Source organism: Triticum urartu, chromosome 1 (genome assembly GCF_003073215.2).
Source record: "Triticum urartu cultivar G1812 chromosome 1, Tu2.1, whole genome shotgun sequence".
Taxonomy (NCBI): Eukaryota; Viridiplantae; Streptophyta; class Magnoliopsida; order Poales; family Poaceae; genus Triticum; species Triticum urartu.
In genome coordinates this window covers 405,582,745-405,590,179 of record NC_053022.1, presented here as the reverse complement: position 1 = coordinate 405,590,179, position 7,435 = coordinate 405,582,745, and positions in this window count along the sequence as shown.

The following is a 7,435-nucleotide window of genomic DNA, read 5'->3' as shown; positions in this document are numbered from 1 at the left end:
CTTGATCTTCAGGTGGTGGTGGAGTCCGGAGCACTCCAAGGACGAAGCCTTCTGTAGACGTGGTCGGAGTCGAGGCTGAAGTGGACGCTGGAGCTGGTGGAACTGAGGCTGTAGCTGGTGCGGACGTGGTGGCTCTGGGGTCAGCAACTGGCACTGCAGACGACCTCGGACCTCGTGGCACTCTGGCAAAGGCATCAGTTGTAGTCTTGCCTCTCCTCTCCTGCATGTCATCCTGGAGCTGCTCCACTGCAGTCCGAATCTCTGTCACTTTGACATCCAAGTCATAGAACTTTTGTTCCATGATCCTCTCTAAGCTTGCCTGGTTCTGAGTTAGGGTGGCCAGTCCTTGCTCAATTCACAGGGTGGATGCAATCAAGTAACCAAGCTGCTCTTGTTTGGTTTTCAGGAAATATTCAGATGCCTCCTCTTGAGTAGGCATCTTGGCAGCTTTCTCCTTCCTCGCCTTCTCCTTCTTGGCTTGTGTTTGGGCAGATGATGGCTCATTCTCAGTCATGACCACTTGATTATCATCAAAGTCTGGACGGATGGGCAGGTGTTCCTTGTCCAATAAGTATATGCCCGTGCCCATCTTAGAGTTGATGAGCTCCTGAATCTGTGGGGCATATCCACAGCTCCTCTTCTGATCTGCTGCAGTCCTCTTGATAGTCTCTACTATGAGGCTCATCACTTTGAACTTCTGTGGCACATGAAATATATGAAGCAAATTGATCGCATGGCCTCTGATCATCTTGTGATCACCTAACTTGGGCAACAAGGTGTGCCTAAGGATCCAGTTGATAGTTGGCAGCCCTGACAGAAGATAATGCACTGAGCCAAACTTGAAAGTATCAAGTGCTTCATTTGGAATTTCCTTGTACATGTTGGACATTGAGTTGTGGTCCATCTTCTTCTTGGCATAAATGTCCAAGTCATCGTCATGCTCTTCTGGGGCATTAATCAGCTGAGCCCATTCAGCAACTGTAGACTGGTACCTCGTACCCTCTGACATCCACACAATCCTGCCATCTGGATAGAAATGTGCCGTGGAGTAGAATTGCATGATAAGTTCCTCGTTCCACTTTGTGAGCTTCTGCACAACAAAGTCTGCTACTCCACAAGCATTGAAGCTGTCTTGCACTCCAGGATAGTGCTCTTCATTGTTCTTGATGTACTCCCAATCAACCCATCTAATGTCACAAACTATGGGCTTCTTGTCCAACAAAACTGTCTCATAGAAGTCCTGCTGTTCCTTAGTGTGAAACCTGTAATCAACTGTAGTTCTTCTCCTTGAAGCATACGGATCTGCTTCTCTCCACTTCCTCAGCCCTAAGTCTCTTCTGAGCTTCATGTCCTCAGCCACAGGATGAGCATCATTGTGGTCTGGGAACTTGGGCTTGAGCTTTCTCAGAACATGCTCTTCATCATCTTCTTCAGCAGCTTCAGGCACTGGGGCCTTGTTCTTTTCAGTTGTAGGTATGCTCCTCGTGTTTCTCTTTGGAGCTGTCTTGACCGTTGATGCAGCCTTGGGTGCTTCCTTGGGCTTAGATGCAGTAGCCCCGGATTTGATAGCATCACCCATTAGCTTGGATGCCTTAGGTGCTGGTGCAACAACCTCTTCTTCTTCCTCTTCTTCCATGATGGAAGCCTCTCCAAGCACTCTGGCTACGGTCTTCTTGACCCTTTCCTTCCTTTTCTTTCCTTCAGCAGCAACTGGCTCTATGGTTGCAGGCTTTTCAATCCTGGCTTTGTTTTCAATCCTATAGTTTTTCACCTTGATATATCCACCAGAAAGGCTGACGGTTAATAGGGCACTATCGAGAACACTCTTTATGTGCATGTAATCCTTTTTCCTGAGGTTCTTCGATGATTCCAAGTACATCGCATGGGAGTATTCCGGGGACAGAACGATGAGGACGTCGCCCCCCCTCTACGTAGATTAAGTACACCTCAAATTAGCCTCCATGCTTGCAAAGGAATGATTAAAACTTACGAAAGGATATGTGCGGATGACTTACGTGGGATGATAAGGCAAGAGAATCACTTCCTTGTCCTTATTAGCGATCATGAATTCACCGAGGTACTTGCTCGCATAGTCATGGCGCTCTTCGCAAACTGCCAACAAGCTCACATGCATATAGAACGGGTCTGCGACGCAGATATATTTGATGTTCTCGACCCTGATGACGTGGTTCAGATACAGCGCATACATGTGAATGAACTAAAAATCCATCTTGTTCATGTGGAACATGTCGTAGATGTAGTAAAATTGCAGGATGAACTTTTTCGCGGGCCATCTCTCGACCTACAACCTCCCACACGGCACCTGAGCCGCGTAAAGCGGGTATCCTGGTTTTTCCGCGACCAGAAGGCTTTTCTATCTGGCCAGCACATCTTCATGGAGTCTCCCTAGATCATTGTTCACTATGTGATCTAGCGCTTTCGTAGGTAGGATCGGCTGGCTGGCGACATGGAAGCGTTGTGCACCTTCGACAGGTATTATGTCTACCACCCGGGGCTCCAGAGGCAGCTGGCTGCTTAAAGTAGGTCTAGCTCCTTTAGGGCCTTTCTTGTCCGGTCTCCTCCTTTGCTTCTTGGTGGGTGGCGGTAGTGAGCCCACCATACCTTCCCTAACCACCACCCGCAGTGTCGTCGGGCTAATCAGTGGACGGGCGTCGGGGGGTTGCTGGGTATAGGCGGCATCTGGAGGCGTCTCCTGCTAGGATCGCTTGAAGAGAGACTTTTTGCATTCCGCCTTAGGACGTTCCGGCTCCGGCAAATCAGGCAGCATCAGGTCACCATCTCCACGCTCATAGCCTGAGTCTTCGATGTCCTGAGCCATCAATCCTCAATCATCATAGGCGGTATTGAAATACTTGTCTGGGTCATCATCATCATCCTCCTCCATGTCATCATCAACATTTGCTTCTTTAACAAGAGGGGCTACATCATGTGGCACTAATGGAGGCTCTCCCTCGCGTCGTCCGCTATCACTCGCCACGACAGGTGCAGGTAATGTTGTAGGTGGGGTGGTGTTCATACCTTGTTGAGAAGGTGGCGTTGGCGTGATACTTGGAGCCTCGAGACGAAGAAGAGACTTGGGCCAAGGCAAGAACCATCTCTTGCATTCGCCAATCATCTTAGGGGTCTCGTCGTCATCGACTGGTACCGGAGGAGGCAAATCCTCGAAGCCCGCTAAGACACTGGCCACGTTAACCTTGAAGACGCCATCGGGCATCTCTCGGTTATGGAACATGCGGTCCTTTGGCTTCACGATCGTTGCCTTTCCCACGGCCACCTTCTGGCCCTTGATGTCATAGAGTAGGGTGCAAGGGGTGTCGTCGGCCTACGAAGGAGACATGTCTGCGACGTCAAACACCCGAAAGGCAACTGGAACGGAATACTATAGACATGCTGCTGAAAAGGGTATGACACGTAATTACCGTGAGGGCGTCGAGCTCAGCCAGCGATGAAGGCCCACCGACCATGCAAGAGACAGAGGTCGGGCTGCTATGAACAGGAGCGGGACCTTTTGCGGTTGCTTAATCAGGTGTTGGTGCTTTGGTGTTCACCGAATTGCTCCCGACAAAGCTGGGAAGGGGAAAGTCCTTCGGCCGTGCATTTGGATTGTTCTTCGTGAAATCCCATAGTGCCAGAAGCAAGCTGACCACCGCATCAGTGACTGCTGCATTGACGGCCCCGAGCAACTCTTCTTTGGTCTCAGCTTTGGTCTTATCGACCGCAATCTTGACCTTCTCGTCGATGCTTTGTTGAGTGACGACCGAGCGTATCTTCCTTCTTTCCTCTAGATCCTTAGGGTAGCACGTCTTCCACGAGGCACCATCTCCGACGTCGTGCACACGTCCATAGGACGGCGGCTTGTCCACCGGGACCTTCTTCATTATGTTCAGGGCCCGAATGAATGGGGTGTCCCACTTGGGCCCCACCGACGACTGTGACGACTCGTCGCTTTCGGCTGCCTTTTGGTGTTGCTCTTTCTGAAAAGGAGCGTGGGTGGTTTACTAATGTGACAAAACTTGCAGTAATATGATAATGTGGTAATATGACAATTACCAGAAGTCTCATGAAGTCCCTCATGATTGGGTCCGTGTAAAAGATCTTTTTTTCTTTGTCCCACTTGTACCGGGCCCTGATCCAGTCATGCTCCAGCAGGTCGGTGAACTCCGCCAAGGGGTCTGGGATTACATGACATTCACGTTCGGCGTCCTCCTTGGCCCATACGGCCCTCTTCCCCTCGTAACCACGGCTTCCGATGCGATGGGGAGGCGTGTTCCTGGCCTGGAGTGCCTTCATTTTCTTCGACTTTGCCTTGACTTCTTCTTTAGCACAATTCTCCTTGAATTTTGCAAAGTCCTCTTCCATTATTAACGGATTGTCAGCATGAATCTTGGACCATGGTTCATTCTTCGCAATCGCTTTTTTCACCCGAACTTTCCAGGAGGACAAGTCGTTGGTGAACGTCACCATCGCCTTGTCGTTTATATTTGTCATGGTGATGTCATTCCACGGATCTTCATATTCTTTTTCATTGCGGCCAGGGAACAAGAACCTATTGTGCAACTTCTTTAGGAGCATGTTCTCCATATGTGGTATCTGCCTCAACCACTCATCGTTGATGTTGGCGGTTTTCCTGAGGATGCATCAAAGTTGATTGCCACAGCACGAGCGCGCTTCCTCCGGCGCCGTTGGCTCAAACTTCTTGGGGTGCATCTCCATGACCACAATTTGTCCAATGCCAAGGTCGTTTCGTCTTCGTGTCCTCTTCTTGTTCGGTGCTTTACCGGCTACGACAACATCGTTGCCGGTCTCGAGGGTCGTGTCAGTGCCAGTGTCGGTGTCGGACGGGTTGGTGCTACTGTCGCCACCATGCAACCCCATCTGGTGTTCGTCCAGGTAATCGAAATAGTGATTTGCTGCCTCGATGTGGTCTTTGAGGCGAGCAGAACCACCCGCGACTTCGGCGTCGGTAGACATGTTTCCTATTCAACATCTGTAAATAAAAGATATAATGAAAAGAAAAAAGGGGCCTATATTTGGTCGGAATGTTGATTCAGTCCCCTTCCAGAAAATTCGGGTACTCCATATGTCCTAGTTTCTAGCACAAGTCATGTAGAAAATCACGGAAAATTTTGGCATGACCTTTGCTAAAAAGTGGACATATGGAGCACCAGAAATTTGCGGGAACGGAAATGAATCAACATTCCCGAAAAACATAGGCCACTCAGATATTTTTTGACAATTGGCACAAGTTCATATAACATCATATGACAAATTTCCAGGACTTAGCAAATTAACCAAGTGTTAAAAACAACAACATTGTATAGGCTATATGCTCCTAAAACATCATCTAGGGATTTATTTGCTACTGGCTTTTATTTGCTACTAGTTTTTATTTGCCCTAAACAAAATTTCGCTAGCTAAATTTGCTCATTTGCTAAAAAAAATTGGTCCTAGCTATATTTGCTACTGCCCTAATTAGCTACTGTTTTAGCTACTGTTTTTTATAAATTTATAGGTATTCTATATACCCTAAACTAAATTTCCCTAGACAAAATTGCCCTAAACTAAATTGCACTAAGCTAAATTTCCTAAAGTAAATTGCCCTAAACAAAATTGCACTAAACTACGGTTCATAGGGTTCATACATCTCCTCTCTCTCTCTGCTACATCTCCTAGCTAGGGTTCATACATCCAAATTAGAGAGAGAGAGCAGAGAGAAGAGAGAGAGGGAGAGAGAGAGGAGGGCAGGGGAGAGGAGAGGGAGAGGCTTACGGGGCGGTGGAGAGGGCGGCGACATCGAGGGCGGGCGCGGGGCGAGGGCCGGCGAGGTCGAGGGCGGGCGCAAGGGTGGTGAGGTCGAGGGCGAGCGCAGCGGCACGGGATAGGTGGGGCGGCGTTGTGGTCGACGACACGGGCTCGGGAGAGGGCGAGCAACGAGGTCGACAGCATCCAGGGTGCGACGGCCTGCGGTCGAGGGCAAGCACGGCGATGGACGGCGCGAGTGAGGGAGTCCTGGATTAGGTGGTCCTCGGATAGCCGGACTATATACTCTGGCCGGACTGTTGGACTATGAAGATACAAGATTGAAGACTTCGTCTCGTGTCCTAGTGGGACTCTCCTTTGCGTGGAAGGCAAGCTTGGCAATTCGGATATGTAGATCTCCTCCCTTGTAACCGATTCTGTGTAACCCTAGCCCCCTCTGGTGTCTATATAAACCGGAGGGTTTAGTCCATAGGACAACAACAATCATAATCATAGGCTAGCTTCTAGGGTTTAGCCTCTACGATCTCGTGGTAGATCAACTCTTGTAATACTCATATCATCAAGATTAATCAAGTAGGACGTAGGGTATTACCTCCATCAAGAGGGCCCGAACCTGGGTAAACGTTGTGTCCCCCGCCTCCTGTTACCATCTGCCTTAGACGCATAGTTCGGGACCCACTACCCGAGATCCACCGGTTTTGACACCGACATTGGTGCTTTCATTAAGAGTTCCACCGGCTTGATGTCTCCTTCGATCATCGGCAATGATGCGATCCAGGGTGAGGTTTTTCTCCCAGATAGATCTTCGTATTCAGCGGCTTCATACCGCGGGCCAATTCGCTTGGCCATCTGGAGCAAATCGAGACCTACGCCCCTGGCCATCAGGTCAGGTTTGGAAGCTTGAAGTATACTGCCGACATCCACGGAGACTTGATCTTCGATGGATTCGAGCCCATGTCAGGTGCCCCGCACAGTTGCTACGAGCATAACTTAGCTCTGCCGCCGGACGGTGTTCGGGAGATCACACCTGTGGCTGCTCCGGCCCTCAATCCAGAGCAGATCGTGCTGTCCGAGGACGGGTGGATGGACCCCGCCATGGAGGCCACACACCCAGCGGCGATAGAGCCAAATACTGACTTCACCTCTTGTGAGACCTATGTTGCCGGACCCTTGGATTCGTCCCTGGCCACAGGCTCTGAGCCGCCTGTGTCCATGCCTATCGAATCTGATTGGGCACCGATCATGGAGTTCACCTCCACGGATATCTTTGAATACTCGCCCTTGGGCGACGTGCTAAATTCATTAAGGTCTCTCTCCTTCTCAGGAGGCCCTTGGCCGAACTGTGTCCGGCTTGAGTGGGAAGAGGATGACGAAGAAATTCATCCCCACCCACCACCCACTTAATAGCCACTGTCGACGACTTAACCAACATGCTTGATTTCGGCTCCGAAGACATCGATGGTATGGACGACGATGTAGGAGAAGAACAGGAACCACCGCCCACAGGGCGCTGGACAGCCACTTCATCAGATGATATATACCTGGTGGATACACCCAAAGAAAACAATAATGAGGAACGGAGGGATGCATCGAACGATAATCCCCTCGAGAAGCAACCAAAGCGACGACGTAGGCGCTACTCCAAATCCCACCT